The sequence below is a fragment of the Ambystoma mexicanum genome, chromosome 1p (genome assembly GCF_040938575.1).
Source record: "Ambystoma mexicanum isolate Mex_15411 chromosome 1p, UKY_AmexF1_1, whole genome shotgun sequence".
Classification (NCBI taxonomy): Eukaryota; Metazoa; Chordata; class Amphibia; order Caudata; family Ambystomatidae; genus Ambystoma; species Ambystoma mexicanum.
The window spans coordinates 98,347,726-98,370,681 of NC_090921.1; the positions used below are offsets into that span (position 1 = coordinate 98,347,726).

Genomic DNA, 22,956 nt, shown 5'->3' on the forward strand with positions numbered 1-22,956 from the left:
GAGCGGGCCCACAGATCTCTTCAAAAGCGCCCACCAGCAGGCTCACACCCGCGACCGATTATAGCCAAGATCCTCCATTTCCGGGACAGGGAAATAATACTGAGGTATTCCCGGGAAGGCGGAGTGATTAGAAAGCAAGGCTCCACGATAGTCATGTATCCTGACTATACCCCTGCAGTGCAACGCGCCAGGAACTCCTTTATTCCAGTGAAGGCGAGACTGCGGACACTTAATCTTAAATATATGTTGCTCTACCCATCTCGCCTCAAGGTCCTTTATAAAGGAAAAGCAGTCTTTTTAGAATCCCCAGCGGCCGCAAACATGTGGCTCGAGCACAATAACCTGGCGGACGACGACGAGGAACCTCCTAAAACGAACAATAGATGAACAAGAAACCGGACTCACAAATATTGGCGTCAGACCCCACACTAAAGCACAAGGCAGTCTTTTAGCTTGCACCTGGGGGTACAACACAAAGATAGCTGTATCGGACAGGAGCACCGGAAACCACAAGCGGACATGTTAATGGCCCACCCCTACGAGACATGTGCAGGTCGTATTCCCGCACAACGCCCACGCCGGAAAGCCTGGAGAGGCTCAGAAAGCTTGGGAGCCCCCGAGCACTGCACATTCATTGCAACTGCTGGGGGCAGTTTGCAGTTACACAGTCCGACCTACTGGTTTGTTGGACTGTTAGTTAACAAAGTTGACTGTTTAAGCTGCGATAGTTGTCGCAGCAGTTTTAATTTGATGCTACAGCCTTCATGCAGAACGAGGAACAAGGAACGGCGGCCAACGAACCGAAGACGCAAGAAAAGAGGTGAGAGGGCGAGAGTCAAACGGAGCCCCCCGGGGAGGGCGCCCTATGCATGGCAATGCAACTTCGAATACTAACTTGGAATGTGAGGGGGTTGGGGTCCTACCTGCGCCGGAACAGGGTCAGGTCCTATCTTCGCAGGAAGAAAGTAGACATTGCGATGCTCCAAGAGACTCACCTCACAGTGGAGGACCAGACGAGGCTACAGGAGCACTGGAGAGGTCAAGGACAGGGGGCCCCGTACTCCAAATTCGCTAGGGGAGTGTATACTTGGATTAATCCTGAGGTGCCCTTTCAGGTGTTAGGGACCGAAGCAGACACGGAGGGGAGATATTTGATACTGTGGGGAGTGCTTGAGCAAGTAGAAATCTGCCTAGTCAACACATACTTCCCAAATCATGGTATTCCAACCTTCCTTGCTAGGCTGCAGACGAAACTGGCGAGGAACAGAGACAGCCTTTACATATGGGGCGGAGATCTCAACTGTGTGAGGGATGGGAACCTAGATAGGTCCGAACCCCCGCTGGAGAGAACGGATAGGACCTCAAGGGTGCTGAACAACTTGCTGGAACAACTAGACCTCACAGATGCCTGGAGGGAACACCATCCCACAGACAGGGGATACTCATTTTACTCCTCCCCACACAACCTCCACACAAGAATCGACTAGATGTTTATAGACAGAGCACACCTGGCTCAGGTAGGATCGGTACAATACATGGGCAGAACGATTTCGGACCACTCTCCCCTGCTTATGCACTGGGCCCTGAAGGGCCCTAGACCCCCTATCCCACTATGGCGAATTCCCACGGAGGCACTGAAGGACCCAACATTTAAGGAGGAGCTGGGAGAAAAACTAGTAGAGAATGTCACCAATAACAGTGGCAGTGTGGACCGCTGGAGCACAGCATGGGAGGCCCTGAAGGTGGTAACGAGGGGAGAAGTTATTGCCGGGACAGCGGGAGTCAGGAAAATGCTGAGGAGGGAATTGGAGGAGAGGGAGGAGGAAATAAGGCTGGGAGAAGCTAATAGCGCCGGAACTAGAGGGGAGGAGGAGATTTTGCAGGAGGCTCGGACGAAGTGTCACCAGGCGTGGGGGCGGCTAGCAAAATTCGATCACGCAACACGTACCACTAGAGCACACATAAACGGGGACAAACCGGGTAGGCTACTGGCCTGGCTGTGCAGGCGTGAGCACCCAAAACACCCAGTGACCGCGATTAGAGACAAGGAGGGAGAAATAAGAACAACCCAACACTCAATAAACACCACATTTGCTGACTTCTAATCCACACTGTATGCACACGACACCCAAGTACCGCTGACAGACATACAAGACACCCTGGAAGAGATAGGACTCCCCAGGCTGAGTGACCAACAACGAGACTCATTGGAAGAGCCTCTTACGCCTGAGGACATCACAGACGCTATTAGATCCCTGTCCACATGCAAGACCCCAGGAACGGACGGGCTCCCCCCGGAGTTCTACAAAGCATACGAGATGACACTAACCCCACTACTACACGAGGTATTCCAGGAAGCCTACGAGACGGGAACCCTACCCAAGACCATGAGAGAGACGCTAATAGTCCCGATACCCAAACCGCACAAACCAACTGATGAATGCGACTCTTAACGACCGATAGCTATGCTAAATTACGACAGTAAGATACTGACCACTATCCTGGCCAAGAAATTATCCAAAGTGATAGGAAGTCTGGTCCATGAGGATCAGAATGGTTTTGTCCCTGGCCGCAACACAACAGCCAACCTGAGGAGACTACAGCACATTATAGCGCACACAGAAGGAAGCCAGGAGCACATGGCAGTATTGTCTTTAGACGCCATAAAGGCATTCGACACCATCTACTGGGAGTGGCTGATAGAGGTGCTAAGGGAGTTCGGGTTCGGGAAAGGATTTGTGCGCTGGATCAAGGTACTGTACAATGATCCAACAGCCAGGGTAAAGACGGGCAAATGGGTATCAAGAGACTGGAACATACAGAGAGGCACTAGACAGGGCTGTCCCCTTTCGCCCATGCTCTATATTTTGGGTCTGGAGCCAATTGCAATTTATATAAGGAAGCAATTCTGGGATGCTGGAATACGAGTGGGAAGGGGGCACCACGTTATCTCACTATATGCAGATGATGTCTTGATCTACCTGACAGACCCAAAAAACAATGCTCCTACAATTTTGGAAGTACTACACAACTTTGCTCGCTACTCAGGGATACACTTTAGCAGACAAAAGTCATGCATGTTTCCGCTAGCGGGCTTGAGGGGGGTAGGAGTAGACGACCTACCGCAGGTTGGGGTGAAGTGGCAGCCCGATATGTTCAAATACCTGGGGGTCAGGATCAGACATACACCTGAACTCACGCACGAACAGAACACACTGTCGGTAACTCAAGGGCTCCATAACTCGATGAAATTCTGGTCTAGACTACCACTCTCAGTGATGGGCAGGGCATCAATAGCAAAAATGATCATACTGCCTCGATACCTATACTTTTTCCAGACCATCTGTCACTACATCAGACCACCTTTTTTCATATGGGGGAAGGCACTTCACAGACTGGCACTGAATATCCTGACCCTTCCGCATGATGCAGGGGGCATACAGCTCCCGGACTTTGAAAGGTACTATCTGGCTGCCCAACTCAGCCACGTTACCAAATGGCTGTCGGACGAGGTCACCAATGAAACCGGCCTACTGAGTGATCTCGTCAAACCCATCTACCTCAAGGAAATAATATGGGCGCCTCAGGATCGAACCGATAGGGCCCCGATACTAGCCGAATTGGGTAGACAAGTATGGGAGAGAGGTAAAACCATCACACACTCGAGGAACCCTTACTCCCCGGAAATTCCATTAATGGCAGGCATGAGAATGACACCAGCTGATGTCAATACCCTTAGACAATGGGAGGGTCTGGGTATATACGCCTGGGGGGACATGTACGAGGATGGGGAATTTAGAGAGCTGGAATCACTGCATGAGATAGAGGGCCTACCTATGGGGCAATTTCTATGGTACCAGAAACTTAAGCACGAGGCGAGGGTTAGATGGACTGACTGGCCAGAGGAACCAACGATGACCCCCCTAGTGACAGAGATGTACAACCTGAGTGACGGGTGGAGGCCAGTGTCAAGAATCTACGCGCAGCTAAACGACAGGCCCAACCCCCGTGGTGCCATACTGAGGGCCAAATGGGAAACGGACACTGGCGAGGAGATCTCAGACAATGACTGGGGAAGGGCACTGCAATACCCAAAGGCAGTGTCCAGAAACGCCAGGTTCAGGCTAATTCAAATAAACGTCCTATACAGAACATATATGACCCCGAAAAGAGTAGCAAGCTTCAAACGGCAAGCGGAGGCGCACTGCCCATGGTGCACTAATGACAAAGCAGGCCTAATACACATGTTCTGAGGGTGTGCAAAGGTAGGCACCCTCTGGGCCAACATCAAACAGACATGCATGAAGGGCGGAGTAAGTAGATATGAGTGGACAATGAAGGAATGTCGGCTGGGCATGTATCCCAGGTTAAGCAAAATAAAGCACATTGTACGGGTGATGGACATGGCATGCATACTGGCAAAAAGGGAGATAGCGATGTCGTGGAAGTCAAAAAAAGGCCCACAATACACGAGATGGAAGAGGGAAATGGAGCGATGGACGGCCGCAGAAACAGAAGCACGGGGGATAGGGATCGCCGGGGATGAGGGCGATACTAATGCTAAATTTGAAGCATGGAAGGCCATGGTGAGAGACATGTTCCTACCCTCCGATGACATGCCCCCGTGAACCAACAGGCGGGACGAGTGGTGCACAGTCGCGCGAAGTGCGAGGCTCATAATGAAGTAAAGGGGGAGACGCCACACGATGGGGCAGATAGTCAACCCCACCCGCCCCCCACCGAATAGACATGGACAGGCCACCAGGTGGATCCAAGATAACGTAATCGCCACAATCGTTCAGCATGAGGACAGTTCAAGCTTTTCAAATGTTGTTGTTTTGTTCAGTTTGTTGTTACTTTTTAGGAACCAATCGTATACGTTTTGAAATTGCAAAATGGCGCAAGAAATCAGTGGGAGGGGGAGATTGACACTGATGTAATGCTAATTTCAAAATGCCAATAAAAACATTTTAAAATAAAATCACTTGTGCGACATCACATACCATCTGTACATTCAGTGAGTGGTACAGTTTCCTATTGCGAACACCATCTCAATAGCACGTGGTACTGTCAGCTCGATGTGTGCAGTCGACTGTACCTATGCAATCTGGCATGCCTGCAATGTCATGGAAGGCCAACTTGGTGGCAATGACCTCGGGAAGGGTACGGGGTAGGGCGATCTGTTCAGACACATGGCGCAACAGGGCATCCAGTACCTGTACCAATATTTTGGAGAAACAGGGTTACAATAGCCCGTGCAGCTCACCAACTGTGTGTTCATAGGTTCCGGTGCCAAGAAAATGCAGTACCGACACCACCTTTAGGAGGGGGAATGGCGGTGGGGATGTCAATGTGGCTGCTGATGTCGTCCTCTGTCATGGTGGTGATGTACAGGATTGTTGGACGGTCCAGCCGGTATAATGTGTGGATCTGTCCTGGGGTAAGGTTCCAGGGTGAGGCCCTGATGCTTGGTATTGCAGGCTGCCTACGGGTTGGTGCCGGCTGGACAATAGGGTTTGCCATGGGTACAGGTTTAGCTAGTTGCCACCTGCGCCTCCTATGCATCCGCCTCCTCCTCTGCACCATTACTGCCATCATGTGCAGTGCTGCCTGTTGGTTGAGTAGCCCCAGTCCCAATGCTACTAGAGCTGCTGCCTGCATAGTTCTGTTTGGAGTTGGCCTGGGTGTGGCCCTTTTGTAGGCTCCCAGTGGCCTGCTGGGTCCATCTGGGCTCATTTGGTACACCGGTGGCCTTATTCAGGTCACCAGGCACTGTTTAACGTCATGTTCGCGGTGGCGGTGATACCATTTTTGTGGCAGTGTTTCCATGTCCATGCTACTTGTAATGCTCGCAGTGTTTAGTATTGCCGGTAACGGAGGGGTTTCCGTGCAGGCAAAGTTTACGGGTGCTTTGACTATGCGGTGGCGGTTCATGATGGTGCTATTTCCGGGTCCGTAGGTCATAATTCGTCTATCGGGAAACGGTGCCTATGGTTATACCGGCAGCGTTAAGTCCGGACCGAAGTACTTGTAATGAGGCCCATTGTCTTTTTTGAATTCAGGATCCTGGGCTGTGGCCAGCAGCATGTGTCTCTTTGTTTCTGGAGTGGCAGGTTTTCTGGTAGCTATAGCCAGTAAGATAGCTCAGTGGGTAGAGCGCTTGCTGCTGCAGTGTGTGTGTGTGTGTGATCTCCAGGTTGCAGGTTTGACTCCGGGCAAGGTCAACTCAACATTTCTTCCTGCTGCGGTTGATAAATGATCACCAATACAGGTTGGGTGGTATTATATGTATATTTTTTCTATATGAATGCTTAAGTGTAAGTGCTTTATAATAACACACCATTATCATTTGGCCTTGATGTCTGCTTGCATTCAAGTCATTTGGTAGTATGGGCCTATACGCACTGATATTAACCATACATATAGTGATCCATTCTTTTATGCAATGTATATCACTTTACAGTGATACCGTAAACATATTTTTCATACTGTATTTAGAAACAATGCTATGTGAAGCCACTTCCTGTTTTGTCAAGGGGTGAAAGGTCGTGTTCCATCACTTCCCTTGATGTCACTTCAGGGTGGGGTCAGATGACATCACGTCCTGAGATGCCACTTCCACTACCCCTAGCATTTTGATGAAATGACGTCTTGGGGATCAGAGTGATGAAAGTGTCAAAGGCAGCAGACACTCCCTATAGCATTGTAGTTCTCTGTGCTATATTTCACTGGTCAGGCACGTAAACGCTGCCGCGTCAATGTTTGGTCAATCTGCGTAACTCAGTGTTTAGCCAATCTGCGCAAGTCTGCGCAGGACATGCAGACACTGACGGCTGTATGCTGGTGCTATTTGCTCCTAAATCGCCTCCTCCTGGTCTCCTTTAAAGGGGTAAATTGGGGTCCTTAATACCTCTGTGGATTGGGTATAGAATACGCCTGAACATTGTGGTCTGGTACTGTGTGGAACAACATTCTTGCATGTCTTTATCTCTCCTATTGGGTAGCGTTGACTAACTTCAACGGAAAGTATTACCAAATTAATTAAAGATATAGGGCCTCATTACGAGTCACCCGGTATGGAAATAACAGTGGCGGTAAACCCGCCGCCCCGTTATTTCCATACCGGGTGATTCAGAGTCCTGCAGGCAGAGGTGCCATTCCTGCCAGGTCTGACCTGGCGGGTTTAACACCGCCCGCCTGCAGGCGGACGTGGAAACACCAGCAACATCACGAGATGGTGCCGGTGTTTCCATGGTTCCCATTCCCATTGAGTGCTATAGGACTCAATGGGAATGGGGATTTACCGAATTCCGCCTCCGGAATTCCCGGGTCACCGGGGTTGTAATGCCCCGGTAATTCCGGGAATCACGGAGACGGAATGGTAATTCGAGTCTGGCGGTAACCGAGCCGAAAAAAACGGCAGGTTACCGCCGGACTCGTAACGAGGCCCATATAGTTTGCACTTTCCACTCGTAATTAGGACGGGTCTTGCAACTATTCTCACAAGCGATTCTTCTATAGCGGTGGCTGGTAATTTGCTTTTCAGCATGGCAACTGGCAATCTGCAATGCCTGCTGGTAAACAAATCAGCATTAAGTCATGTAATGGTTAACCTGCCATTATTTTTTGAGGATGAAAATATGGATAGAAAGGGCGGTCAGACTTTAAAAATTGGTCTTTTAAATACAAGGTCACTAGAGAGACATACTATTGACATCTGTGAGTACATTCCAGATCAGCAAATGGACATCATGTGTGCCACAGAGACCTGGATGAAGGACTTAAGTGGGCCTAACATGGATTTAGCCACACCGGCCGGTTATACATATTACAGGCAAATACATATTACAGGCAAAATAGAGATGCCGGGAGGGGTGGAGGAGTTGTAACTATTGCCAGACAGGAGTCCATTGTCCGTGAGGAATGTGAAATAATCACTTTGAAAATGACCCACTCCGCAATGATTGTTTAAACCTCATTCTCTTGTACCGTCCTCCTAAAGGAGCATTATAAATGACTTATCATATCATATCATATCATATCAAAGAGACACCATATTTTATGACGAGCAGTCTTTGATTTTATCATCTTTTAATAAACCCAATACCTCTGCGATAGTTTTGGGTGATTTTAATAAATGGTTAGTAAATCCCTTAGACTGTGAGGCCACGATCATTGAGCACGCCTTTCACTTTCATGGCTTTAGCATGCTTAGGAATAGGTCTAATCATAAACCTGGCAACTCATTAGATTGGGTGGCTGCCAAAAAGGGGTGCCTTCAATTAGCACATATGAATCCTTGTATCTGGTCGGACCAACATACGATTACTTTTGTACTCACTCTTCCCACTAATTCCAAACCTAAAGAAAAGGCCGTAAGAAAAGTTAGAAGTGGGAAGTTTAACAAACATAAATGAAAGGGACCTGGAACATAGGCTGGACTAGCTGAGGAGCAAGAGGGTTTGATGGGGCACGAGAGGGGTTAGCCTTCATCAGTAGAGATAGCACTTCATCAGTATTAGTGTGACTTTAGAGTCAGAGGTTGATGGTAGAGTAGGTGGAGGGCAAAATGGAGGCAATGTGAGGAAGGTCAGGACAGAGTGTCTAATTTTGGAAATGTTTGTAGCAAAGTATTAAGCTAGGCCATTAGCTCTGAGAGTGGAGTTGATAGCTATAGACTTAGGTGAGGAGTGAGTTTCGGGTGCCCTGTAGCCGGCGAGGATGGTTGAAGTGAGAGTCAATGAGGGTTATGTAGAATTCCCTTTTCTCTCTACCAAGGGTGGACTTGAGAGAGTTGAGGTCAGAGAAGTAGAATTGCAGGTCCTAATGTGAGTGGGTACACCTCCATTTGTGCATCAGCTGACGAATTTCTGTGCAGAGAGAGTGTATGAATGGGATGACCCATGGTTGAGGATGCTGAGACTTATGGGTGAAAGTAAACAGTGAAAAGTGAGAGGGGAATGAGTCATATAATAGAGATTGGAAGCTGGAGAAGGCAGTGTTGGTGGCGGAGGCATCGGGTGTGAGGAAGGAGAGTGAGAACTGTAGGTTGGAGAGAAAGAAGGGAATGGCAGAAGGTTTACATTTCCTTTTAATAATAGGTGAAGCAAGTCGCGAGGAAAGGTCAGAAGGTGGAAAGGAGATGGTGGTGGAAACCATTGAGTGATCAGATATGGATGGTGTGACAGTAGTATTAGTGGCTGAGAGAGAGTTGAAGATGCATAAGAGATCCAAAGAGTTACCCTCTGTGTGGGTAGGTAGGTCATGGATACACTGGAGAGCACGGTCACTAAGAAAAGACTGAAGTTCAGATTTAAGAGAAGGGGTTGGAGAGGGAAGGGTAAAGTCACCTAAGAGAATAAAGTGGTGTTTAGTGGAAAGAAATACAAGGAGTTGCCCAAGATCATAAAAGAACGGTCCAGTGGGACCAGGAGGGCGATGGATGGAGATGATGTGAACCGAGTGAGGTAGAGCAATAGCAGAGATGGTGAATTCAAAAGAGGGCGGAGAGGACGTGGCATTGGAGATTTGTGAGGCATTGAGGTGGGAAGAGGGTAGGTATACCTGCAGTCAACCGAGGAGAGTGAATGAAGGATAGTTTGGAGTCGTGTGGGGTCGCCAGAGTGGCAGTAGCAGATGGAGAAGTACAGGTTTCAGTGATAGCAAAAAGGTCTAGGAGAGGTAAGCTGGAATGAAAGTAGTCAGTGATGAAGGAAGTTTTGTTGCAAAGAGACTGAGCATTCCAGAGTGCAATTTTCAGTTGATGAGGTAAGGAAGAGTAGAGAAGTTGACTCTCAGAGGAAGATAGGCGAGGTGGATCGGACTTAGAAGAGGTATGGTTAGATCATCGTCTTTGTTTGTTGGAAGGAGGTGGAAGAGAGATGGAGTTGTGAGTTTTATAATAGGGATAGCAAAGGAGGAAGTTGTAGCATGAGTGAAGAAAGCGTAGGGAGAGATGAGTAGGAGGAGCAGCAGGAGGAGCAGAAGAAAATGAATTATAGGTGAGTAGGGCAGTATGGAGAGACAGTAGAGTAATTAGGAAGCTTGCGGTACTCACAGGTGCAAGAGGGAGAAAAACAAAGGCAAAGGATCAAAGGCTATGAGGCAAAGAGGCTGATCAATGGTAGGTCTTCATCCTATACTGTTCCGTTCTTCACTGGGACGACCCTGGCAGTACTAGGAAGTTCAGAAGGGATGACACACGCTCTTGTCACCTGATCGACTAGTCCATCAGTGGTTGGTCTCTCTGATATTGTCCCTGGTGTTGCTGTGAGGAGGTGATTTCTTCCTGATTGGTGTTCTCAAAGGAACCTATTTTGGCATTCGTCTGGAGATGGGGTGATCCAAGAGCAGTGGAAGGAAATAGGTGGTAAGGAGCGACGCACTGGGTAGGAAGGTGGCAGTAATAGGAAGGCACAATTCAGAGTAGAAGACATTATCAAAAGGACCAAACTGTGAATTTCTCAATGAACAACTTCTGAAGGAGAAATCAGAAAGAGGGGTTGTCGGCAACATCACAGACAACTAAATAAAGTACATACAAAGAAGCTCTGTGACAGAAACCCTGTCAGAGGCTTTCACCAAGACCAGGGTGCTTGCTGTCTGTCTAGGGATGGCTGGGTTTGGAAGCTTAGAACCCAATGCCAATAACCAATCTTTTTTTAGTTGTCCTCCGCTGGTTGAAGCTTTGCAGCCTGTCTAGGCCATAGACCACATGGGAGCATGGGCCTCCCTGCTTTCAGGCATCAGAAAGAAAAACCTGCCTGGAGAATCCTGATTAGCCATTGGAAATAACGGGTTAAGTGAACATAATGGAAACTGACCATGATATGGAGCACAACAGGTGCAGTATGAGCAAAATAGGCTTAATATAAACAACAATGTTATGCTGAGTGGATGTACTGAAAATCTGCAATGATGTGCCAACTGGGCATGATGGAAACTTTCAAGGATCTGCTAAGTAGACACAATAGGCCATTTGATAATTTGGCATAGCTGCAGGTGGAATGGAGTTATTGCTATAAACAGTATTTTGCAACCGTGGACTCTATGACACATTCATTAATTTAATTAAGTTGGGTCTTTTTATTGTGCTTAATACAGGAGTCCAGCCTCTAAGCACGAGACCGGGTTTCAAAATGAGCTGCTTGGCATCCTCTTGCTTCCAAGACACACACGTAGCGCTCTGAGATATCCTCGCGGCCCATCACATCCTCACACACATCATATCTTAGTTATCCTTTGCCTACAGGGAAAGGGCCATGATATTACCAGCGGTATTAAGACTAGGCCACGCAAACAGCCTCTACCTCTGACTCCTGGTATACTGCATGGAAAATCTATAAAGCATCCAAAATGCAGCAGCTAGGCTAACCCCCGACGCTCATACCTCCCTAATGATGAAAAGGTGCAAACACATCCCCCAGAACTGGCTCTCATCAAGAAAAGTATACAATTTACAAACCTCTGCTTCACCCACTGCCCTTCCCATGCTTCTTTCACAGCTAATTTCCAGGCATTATACACCATCTAGGAGCATAGCGTCCAGCTACGCCGCTCTAGTTCTAGTTTTTAACTTCAACGGGAAAAGACGAGGAGGATCGCATTCTCCCTATTGGCTGCCAAACTGAAGAACTCCCTGCCTAAGCATCTTCACCTGCAACAGAACCACCTGAGGTTCAGGTAGTAGCTAAGACATGTCTCTTTAAGTAAATGATGTAGATATGAGCACTACAGCTATACATTACCCAATCTTCGTGTCTTGCCTTCTACAGGGACCAGACACCTAAGCCACCAAACAAACACACTCTATAGCAGAGGCTGATCTGCTGTTGCCTCCTGCTTAGTGAACCACAATCCCATCCATGCAACTAGAATGTCATCAATTTTCCTTAATCACTCACTAGGGTGAAGACGTGCTTCTAACCAACCAATCAAATTATTAACAAGAAATTGGCCCACACCACATCCCTTCACGTGAACCGCTTCAGGTGACTTATTATGGGGTACCTCATGCAGATGCCCAACTCCTCTTCTCCGAAACCCGAATCCAGACTGCAATCGCTGAAACTGAGGAAAGACTCTACCACCACCAAGTCTTTCACCATTGACCTCATTCTTCCCTCTAACTTCACTCCTCACTTATTAGCACACCCCTATTGATCTTTTCGACATCACACCACACTCGTTCCCCATCAGATGGCACACAAGGTCTTACATACTAATGTCCATTGGCTCACAACACTCCACTGCACCTATTGCTGATTTCTCAATTCTGGGGTTACCATTACGATCAACCTGCCCTAGCATATCCTCTCCACCTGCACACAGAGAATCCATGCGGGCGCATGAGTAGCATGTGCTTCCCACCTGCACTCATCAACATCACGAGTTTCTGCATCTGTCTTCCCTTCTATCCCACTAACACCCTCTCCACCTGCGTAGTGAGGCCTATATTATTAGTAAAAGAGGACTATATATGGCCACTTATCTTACCTTACATTACAATAATTGATTACATGATTGCAATTTCTTTAGTTGAAAACACTGAAAACTATTTTCATCCCGATATCCCTGTCACTCACTCCTATGTTTTTATATCCTTATATGTTCATAGGTTTCTCTCCCTGGCTTTTCCCACACTCCCCCTTTCCCGCTCCCCTTGACTCCCTTCCCTATTCACGCCACAGACCATGGTCTGAAGGCACCCTGGGCGATGTCACAGCTCACCTCTACATGGACAAGACTTCGGGCCTCATTACGAGTTTGGAGGTATCCATGCCCTTAATAAAGGCATGGCTGCCTCTAAACTCGGGTCCGGGTCCAGGTTCCCTGAATGGGGAAATAACGGGCCATTCCGACCTTGGAGGGCCCGGTATTTCCCCTTTCAGGGAATCCGGACCTGGACCTTCCCCATTCCCATTCGAGCCCCCATAGGGCTCAATGGGAATGGGGAGGGAGCTAACAATAGGCCCATTAATAACAGGCCCATTGCTAGCTCCCTGGTCCCCTCGTGGGACAGCTATGGACGTCTGGTAAAACCTCGTAATAGGGCAGAATGGATTTAACGGCACTGGCACCTTTACTGGCGCCGTTAAACCCATTCCGCCCACCTCGTAATGAGGCCCTTGGTGCTTTATGAACACTACTCAGGTGATATGCACAGTATTAAACAAAAATAACATAACCTATCAAATTTTTATAATGAAGCTCATTTGTCGCTTCAAGGTGCAACCTCACCCTTCCCTCTCCCAACTGCTTTGCCCATCTGTCCTTTATTATTATTTTTTTTAACTCTTTATTTAGTTTTTCAATAACAATAACATATCAGTAAAGCCATACATAAGAATAACAACCAGAATACAAATCAATAAAATTACCAATAAAAGAAATGTCCCAAGGCTATCTGATTGTCAAATAATAATTTGATAATATATCATCAGAAGTATATACAGTTTTGATACATCTGTCCTTTTTGATCTCTTGCGATGCTTGGCCATGTTCTGGTTCCCAAATCTGATGAATATGCTTCCTCATTAAGAAGGATGCATTCCGCACCACTCTGCTCTATCGATGAGCCAAGTGCCTGGTTGCTGAGTAGCTCACTCTTGGTCTAAAACATTGAAGTCCTCCAATCTGCTAGGTAAGAGTCCACACATTTGCAAGGGAATGTTTGGAAAGTGAGTTCAACCCATTAACATCAACTTGGAAATCAGCCTCACCTTTACTTCTGAGATCTACTCCGGGAATAAAAAGCCAGTGTACGTGTTCTCTGAATTCGCAGGTTTCCAAATTTCCCAATGAATGAACAGGCATACAAGGACATTGGGCCTGACGATTCATTTGTAACCAAAGTTGGGATTAATTAATAGTTCAAGGTCATCAAAGATCAACAAAGGGAAAGCAACATTTAGTGAAGGATTTTTTTTATTGCCATATTTATTAGAGTTTATACCAAATACAATTAACATGCAATATAACAATGCTACATCTTATTTACAAAAAACACAAATACATACATTCACAAGGGTGGTTAAAATAGCAGCTCAAAATAACCAAGAAAAAAGTAGTGTATTGATGCTAAAAATCATAGCTTCAAGAATCTACCCCAGATACCTTCATATAAGTCTCTTTTTTTGTTCTATACAAGAAGGATTTTCAAAGTGTTAAGTTAGGATTCTCCCATCTAAGCCTGTTGGAAGAGTTAGGTTACCACAAGCATTATTGGTTGGACCCTATTTGGTGAAAGGATCCTTATCTCTAAGAACTATTGAAACATCTAGACAAGAGACTCTTACTTGGGCTGCATTGTAGAAACTTTTACTTGTACAAAGGATGGAGAAGAATCTACATTGTACAATGATGAATAATTTGCAATTAATATTTGTGCACATTTTGTTTTGTGGTGATGTTCTCTCCCAGCATCACTAATGTCTAGCTGGTCTTCCCCGGAGCTCAAGCCCCTGCTGTTTTTCCCCAATCAGTCTTTTGTGTGATGTTGGGGAGTCACTTATTCTACTTCCAGTGTGAGGTCTTTACCTCTACCTCTGTTCTCATTATTAACCATACCCTGGTTCTCTGGAATGCTTAGTGTCTCTGAAAATCCCTCTTTCCTCACAAATCATTTCTATTCCCATCACCCCAATCTTTCGGTGAACGCAATCAATAAAACCTGAATCCACACCCTTGACCCTGCCACCCAGGCAGCCCTTCATGCTGACTTTGCCTCTTCCTTCCACTCCCCTCATCTTTCCAAAAAAGGCAGACGTGTTGGTCTCATGGCCATCAAGGACATGCCATCGACACCTCCTCCCCTCTCTGCTTTCACTCTGTCCTCGTTTCAGCATATCTCAGTATAAGTGGGCCAGGAGGGTATCAATGAATCAACGCGTTTCTCTTGGAAGCAAGACAACACAGAGCAAGACAGGTTTTAATCCAGGTGCCGCGTTTAGAGACTGGACACCGGTATTAAGCCGGAAATTAATAAGATGGGGCCATATGCAATCTAGCCTGCAGTTACAGCCTATTTCCGGCTCAACTTGGGAGTCCTATTTTGGAAAATTGTACTCTGCTCAGCATTCAGCGGTCATCTGGCCGGTGCAGTGCAGCATCATTCCTAATGGGATTTAATCTAGGGAGTTTCTGTACATAGATATTGAGGGTATCTTGTTGACTATTAAAAAGGCTAAGGGCCTCATTACAAGTTTGCCAGTCCGGTAACCACGGTGATGGCAAACTACCGGAACCGTTGTTACCGGACTGGCAAACTACGAGTTCTGCTCGTGGGTGCCTTTTCGCCCGCCAGGTCTGACCTAGAGGACGGGCTGGCACCCGCGAACAGAGTATGTCGGATGCACCGGCACCATTCATGAATGGTGCCGGTGCATCTGACCACCCCATTCCCATTGAGCCCTATGCAGCTCAAATGGGAATGGGTAGCATTTTTTTCCAGCACCAGCAATGGGCAATTACCGGGTCCGCTGGGGTTGTAATACCCCAGTAATTGCCCATTCCCGGGTCCTGGAAAAATGTGCACGTTCGTCGGCAGCCTGACGGTTTTACCAGAACTTGTAATGAGGCCCTGAATCTGCAAATGCACCTGGGCTGGATGGCCTGACCAACCTCACTTTAAAATCTGCTCCGGAGCTATGGACATCAGTCCTTTTAATCCTATTCCAGAAAATCCTTGCTACGTTTTAGTTTCCCCAGACTTGGAAGGAGGCAATATTAGTTGTGATCTTCAAGAATGGAGATAGGTCGGAACTTGAGGAATTACGTCCTATCTTCCTCCTCAACGCCTCCTACAAGATCTCATGCTTCATAATGCTGGCCCTAGAACGATGGGCCGAAAGCTCTAGTAGATTTGACCCTAACCAGTCAGACTTCCGGAAAGGAACAAGTACATCCTTGAATTGCTTGCTGATTAAGCTTATGGCAAACAAGGCAATTCAGAATAAATGTACTTTGTATCTGGCCTTCCAGGACATTGCAAAGGCTTTTGATTGTGTTGATCGTCCAGGTTCTGGGTGATGCTAAGGGACTGGAATTGTCCTGAACCTTTGGCTACAAATGTGGAACATTTCTACACACTGATATTAGAATCAAGGTTAAGCAGGATCCGGCTGGCTCTTTCTCATGCTGGTTTTTTGTCGAGCAGGGTTTACGACAGGGATTTTTAATGTAATCTTTACATTCTTGGCATCGGGGTAGCGCTAGCACGTGCTGTGACCAACCCCCCTAGATTGGGCTCCATGAAGCTGCAATATCTGCTATATGCGGATGACCTTGTTCTTATGGACTGCAACCCAATAGGCCTCCAAAGGTCCTTAAAGACTGTGGCTGATTATTTTAGGGACTCGGGCTTGGACATAAACGTGCCAAACTCTAAGATACTTGTTATGAATCGGTGTGGGACCCTTGTACGCAGGCCTCAGTTTGTGTGGTACATAAATAGTTGCAGATTAGAAGAGGTTTCTGAATTTAAATATCTTGGTATTGTCTTAAAAGCGAAAACGTCTCTGGGTCTAGCGAACCAGGCTCTTACGCTCGAAGGAATTGCAGCACCAACAAAATGATGTGTTCTGGACAGGAAATATGGACGTTTCTCCCTTCTACCAGTGGTGAAAATGTATAACCACATTTTGGTTCCAAAATTGATCTACTGAGCAGAGGTTCGAGAAGAGGGGCTACTCTGGCCCAGGCTTGAGTCTTTCATATGGAAGAAAGTGCTGGCACTTCCCATAGGCACTCCAATGGCAGTTCCATGCCATATTCTGGGTCTTGTTCCGCTAGAGTTATTGGTTACCTGGCGTAGAATTTTACTAGCAAGAGGTATTCTGTTCCCTCCAGCTTTTTCTCTTTTCGTGCACCTTAACGCTCTCTTTACTGTGGGCAATTGCACTTCTTTGAATTCCTGGATGCAAGGTGTTCTAGCTACTCTGGAAGTAAATGGAATACTGGTGAAAGATTTATAGTACAGATCTTCCAGGGTTAAGTAGACATTATTTGAAAATGCTTAGATTGTTAATAGACACTGTCTTGAGACTTATAAAATCTTTTCTCACTTCTCTTGGGATATCAAACCATACAATCGAATTCAGAAATGTATCGGAAAATATCCTTCCAAACAAACAAGATAATTCCGGCTACGTGCAAAGTTAAACTTGCTGTCAACTAATGATGTCTTAGGTGCAAGGAACAGATTGGCAAAGGAACTAAGGGTGTGCCGCTTATGCAAAGATTGCAATTAAACCATAAAGCATGTAATTATTGAATGTCCAGCCCTAGCTAAGCAGCAAAATGAAATGTTTGAAGTATATTTTAAATCTAGACCATTGTTTACATGGAAAATAGTGTGATGGAAATTTCTTTTAGCTCCTACTGATCAAATGGTGGTTACAATGATGAATTTTGTAAAATGTATAGAGATAGACTCTGTAAGACTATCTTAATAGAATGGAATGTTTAGGAATTGTATACGTGATTTTATTTTTTCTTTACTGTGCTGGTGTTTGAAAAAATATTTTGTGTTTTCTATGTATGAATTGATCGTATGTTTTTTTTCTTACTGATGTGTGTAAAGTTTCACTTGTTGAAGATAGGTCACACAATAAATAACTTAAGCGCGTTATAAAAGATGAATTAATGTACACCTCCTTGCATGCACTGGTGTTAGTAACTGCCTCATCAATCGTTCTAGACATCTTACTGAAAGTGCTCCCAGCTAATGCCCCTGCCATCATCAAGGGGTGGAAAGGGGCGGGAAGGCGGAACAAGAATCACTGAATGAATCACAGAATGGAGCGCAAGCAACACGGGAAAACACAGTTGCAACGCGCTGATCCGCCGAGTAACTAATAGTTATATACATGACGGCGGCCATGTTGGAAAAAGACTAGACCGCGGTCAAGCGTTTCAAGGAAACGTGGCGGAACAGTCTAATGGCGTCGGAGTTTCCACCTCTGCCAGACTCGCCAGCTGCCAGCAGTCGTGACAGCCTGTTACACAACAGTCACTGTCATCCCTCTCCTAAAGCAAGCAAGTGTTAACCCTAGAGACATACTATAGCATGGATCTAAATTGGCACCAGACAGTCCCAAACTCCATTTCCGCAGGGTCAATCAGACAATGCACTTTGCCCAAGAATTCAAATAAGACCCTGTGCTAGTCCATACCATATATGATAGTTTCCGGACCTGAGAGGTCATGGAGAATGCAAGCGAGCAAGAGAGTCAAAGACAGGGCTTAACCAGCACGGCACAGCCAGTTCCAGTATATAGTAGTTGTGGTGGCATCATACAGTAGAAAAGGTACCAAATGTTACTAGGAACAAAAGGAAACTGATATAAAGTACCCTTGCAGTATAAGGTGATATGTGCTACAATAAAAACAGCCAGGGCCTCAACTCAGAGAACAGTGTTGACTAAGAAGAGATAGCGGCAGCATTATGACAGAAAGCAAGGAGACCAAATACTCTATACCCTGGAGGAGACCCAGAAGTATAACCATAGTAAGACCGCTTGGATAATCCTGCACCACGAAGTCTACAATGTCACCTCTTTTTAGAGGTGCACCCATGTGCTGAAGAGATCATCCGGTAACAAGCAGGAGGAGATGACAATGAGATGTTTGAGGAGCCTGGCCCCTCCACACATGCAAGAAACATGAACCAATGTACATAATTAGAGAAGTATTTCCAGATGACCGGTCAAAACTTCAAAGGGCCGCAGATTCCCTTATTACAACTCTTGAATCTGATTCCAGTTGATGGACAAACTGGGTGATCCGTGCCTTACCAGCCATCACTGTTGTCTTCATATGTCGTTATTACATGGCCAAAGAGTACGTAGAGAATAGCTCACCAGAGCACAAACGTTCACTGTTAGAGAGGAACACCTGTACCTGAAACCGCAAACTGACGGCAATTGTGTCTTCGTGCTCCTGTTCTCAGAAAACAGAAACTAAAAATGGAAATGTTCTGCTTCATATGTCATCTTTCTGCCTTAGCTGCTTATTATGGCCTCCTCCTATATTATTAGGAGCAAGTCGGAACTTGGTCTTGAAATACCCAATGTCACCAACGGGAAGACATCCAACCAAGCATTCTCAGGTGTCATCCCATGATTCTGGAATTCATCGCCATTAGGGATTCAGTGAACCCCTGCTAACCAATTTTTCTTAAAAAATGTAAAACCGTTTTTTTCCTGAAGTGTTTGATGAATTGTTCGGGTTTGTTCATTTTAGGACTTTGATCCAATTCATTTGTGCTGCGCTCCAAAGCCCTTGGCCGGTGTTTGTGCATTATAACACCTTGTAATTACTCATTTCTGTGGTTCATTCATTACTCACATGGGATCCTGTTATTTGCCTCTATAAGCTCATTTGGGGGGAATCTCTATGAAGTGCATGGATCTTTGTTATCTACTTTGGATCCGGTAGTCTCCCCTTGGTGGCGGATCAGGAGTAAGAAGCAGCTGAAACTTTAGAATTTATTTGGAGTAGTGAAGTGTCTCCAAATAAAAAGAGCCACAGGTTTCTCTTCTGTGAATGGAAAGGAAGCAAGCCAGAGGGCAGTCCTGCTGGATCTAAAATCCCAGTGAATGCAGGGAAACTGCAGCGAAACAGGTTGAGCAGAGGAAAGTTAGTGAGTGTCCCAGAGGGCTCCATGGGAATGGGGGCATGGAAGCACGGCACTGTTGCTAACGGTGCCAGTGCTTCTGTGACAACCATGCCAATAGGGGCCTGAGAACCCGGCAGGTCAGGCCTGCCGGGGGATCCGTGGCCCCTACCAGCATCGTTATAGTATAGCAACATACTGGCACCCTTATTTCCAGACCGCCATACTCGGAATGAGGCCCATTGTTTGCGAAACCAGCATCCTAAATTCACAACACTCAAGAGAGTGAGGTATAGCAAGTTGCTAGAAGGTGGAATTCCAAGTCAAATATCCTATAAATGTGTTTCTACCATTTGTGCTCTGTCCAACCGCTCATGCCCTACCTCTCCTTTGCACACAACGCGCTGGCTGTCTTCTCTATGATTCTTTTAAAATTCGCTACGCAAACAGAATTTACCTAGGTATGCTGGACTACTTCACTAAATAACATCAAAGGATCCAAAACACAGCAGCTAGACTATTACTCAGACTCAACAAGAGGGAACTCATAACAATTGCTCTTAGAGCACTCCCCCTACTACCAACCCCTAAAAAGATGTAATTCAAGGCCTCTGTGTTGCCCACAAGAGGCTTGAAGGTTCAGGAGCATAATTCCTCCAAAACAAAATGTAATCTACCAGCCAACCAGAGACACAAGATAAAGAAACTGCATCCTATTAGAAACTAGAAGATTTTGCAGAGAAAGACATAGAGGTTCTGCCTTTCCCACTGTGGTGGCCAAATCCTGGAACACGCTGCCAATGGAAATCCACACCCTACAGGAACATCTGATATTCAGGAAAAGTTTAAAAACTTGGCTTTTTGATGCCTAACAGACTGAAAGTTTAACCTACACCCATCAAGCAGTGGCAATGACACTCCAAAATAATTCAACTCTCATGCTCAGACACAACCTAGGAATTCCAGAGCAACTCCAGAACCTCAGCCAAGAACACAATGCACAACCTAAGGACTAGACGAGCACCCCTAAAACCGTAAGAGAATGTTTGACCTGTCTCTCAGAATATCTAAACATCAACAGAGACCATGTTCACGCATAATGCAACAAACAGAAAGAACAATAAGGCAAAAGCACTTCAGAAACCCCAAGAGCACTCCCAACCCTCTGACTAACCATAATTTCTCTCCACTTTCCACACCATACACCAACGCAAACCAGTCACTCACACACAGCTTTTGTAAAAAAAAAAAAATAATAACTCTCCCCAAACTTTGGACATCACACACAAACGTAGACCTCTAACTACAGTCAGCATACCCAACCCCTTATATGGGAGCTTGGACCACGTGCCTCCGGTAGTGGGATTGCCCCCTGCCCTTATGTAAAGTTAACCACGGTTGACTGCTGCATAGATGGGACTACTGAGCAGGACACGGGGCATCCATCTTTTGTGCCCCCTTTCGACTCCATCTTGGGTAAACAGGCCTCACTGCGATAGTACAGCAATGCTCAGCTCCCCTTCCACCGCAGCGGCCAAGGACAGAGACACACACACAAGGCGCGCAGGCAGCTGGCTGGCCCCCACCCTTGCACTCCCCCTGCGAAGGAAAGCTCTGCGCTTCCATTCTCACGCTGAAGCTGGAGAAAGTTGCAACAATCAATATGCTACAGTTTTCTTCCTCTGAGATCACTGTTCGTCTGAGAACCGGCATGTGGACCAGGATGAGCTAAGCACTTTCTGCTCGATTCGTCCTCATAAACGTGCAAGCCACCCACCCCCATTAGAACAATTTATTGCCATCCTGTCCCTGCACCCCCTGTAAGGTATTTCTTTCAAGTGCCAGACCCTCGCCTGTGCTGCGAAACCCACCCAATACACTCCTTACTAACCTTAAGCATTTTTACTACTATATATGTTTTTATTTGTACTAATGAGTTTTGAAACCTAGGAAAAGATGCGAAACACAGCCTGATTCTTCTACATGCACAAGAAGGTCAAGGCCTCCAATTAAAGCCACAAATGACCCAATTGTACTGACAATAATCATTGTGTGTGACTTATGTAGAAATGTGACAAGTAGCATAAAATGTTTTAAATAATTTGTTATTTAGTGTGTAACATATTAGCTTAGGTAGTGACCACAGTGACCGGACCCTGACCTGCATGGAGCACAAGATGTTTGACGTCCGTCAGCTACTCAGCCAACCAGGAGGAAGAGATGCCACCCACACCTACAGCACCACACCGCCTGGCCAATCGGGTCCATTTAGCATTTTTTGTTAGAGTTACTTTAATTAATATAAATATAAGTGTGATGTAATGAGGGTTAGAGGGTTTTTTGGGTTATTTCCTAGCTGGAGAAATAAACCATCCTTTGAACTCTTGCAGCTGGGTCTCAGTGCCTCTTTCCCCGACAAGGAGTTGTGTCGGCTATTTTATTTTCTCTCACACGTAGTAAGCCGGGGAAAGGCACCTACATTTTGGTGACCCCCGCGACGTGATTTAGAGAGGTGCCTTGAGGCCTGCGCCGCCCGGCAGAACCATCGCCTCGGCGGTTGACCAGACTGTGCACACCAAGAAGAAAGGGTCAAGGGTTCCCGCTGTAACGCTCACCTGATTCCCGTAGAGGCGCCGGTCTTGACTGGGCGTATACCGTATCTTCAAAGGTGATGTGTAACACACGGCTGGCTCTTTGGGCTGGACCTCTGTGCACTGTATGTCTGACTCGAAGGGTAAGATGTCTGCAGATAGAAAATATGGGATTAAGGAACTGGGTTATTGAATGTCTCTCTCTTCTTCCCTTTCTCTTCTCCTGTAGAACCCCAAAGGTTAACGCTCTCACCTTAGGTAAGTGAACGCCGTGCTCTCCATCTGCCTCGGGGCAGGGTGCTGTAACCAGTTTCTTCACTGGATAAGGGGAGCAGGCCTCTTGACTTCAGAGGACTGCTGTCCGTCGTTTACTGCACGAACGGTAAGTTTCGAGTAATTCTAATGTCTTTAAAGTCTTTAGTAATGATGTTTCTTGTTTTTCAGGGTTCCGGCGATGGCGGATGACGGGCTGAAGTGAGTTGAAGATGGAGCCCGTGTGATGAATAGAAGCGCCTGGAAGCACGTAAGTAAGCGCTTGTTGCCTGCTTCACGATGCGCTCTAACTGTCTTTTTATTTTGCAGGTACAAGTTCGGAGCGGCTGCAGGGTGCCGGAATACCCACTGGGTTAGATGTGGAAAGGAGTAATGGCACGTGAGTATTAAAGTTCCCCAATGTCTTTAAACGCACCTTGTTTTGTCTTTCAGATGCGGGATGCAGCGCCGAAGGCCTCCAGAGCGTGCAAAGAGTTG

General features: G+C 46.5%; 1 pseudogene; it reads left to right on the forward strand.

Moving 5' to 3' along the window:
• The first annotated feature begins 764 nt into the window (after positions 1-764).
• LOC138454154 (cytochrome b5 pseudogene) lies at positions 765-18,904 on the forward strand (annotated as a pseudogene).
• The last annotated feature ends 4,052 nt before the right edge of the window (positions 18,905-22,956 follow it).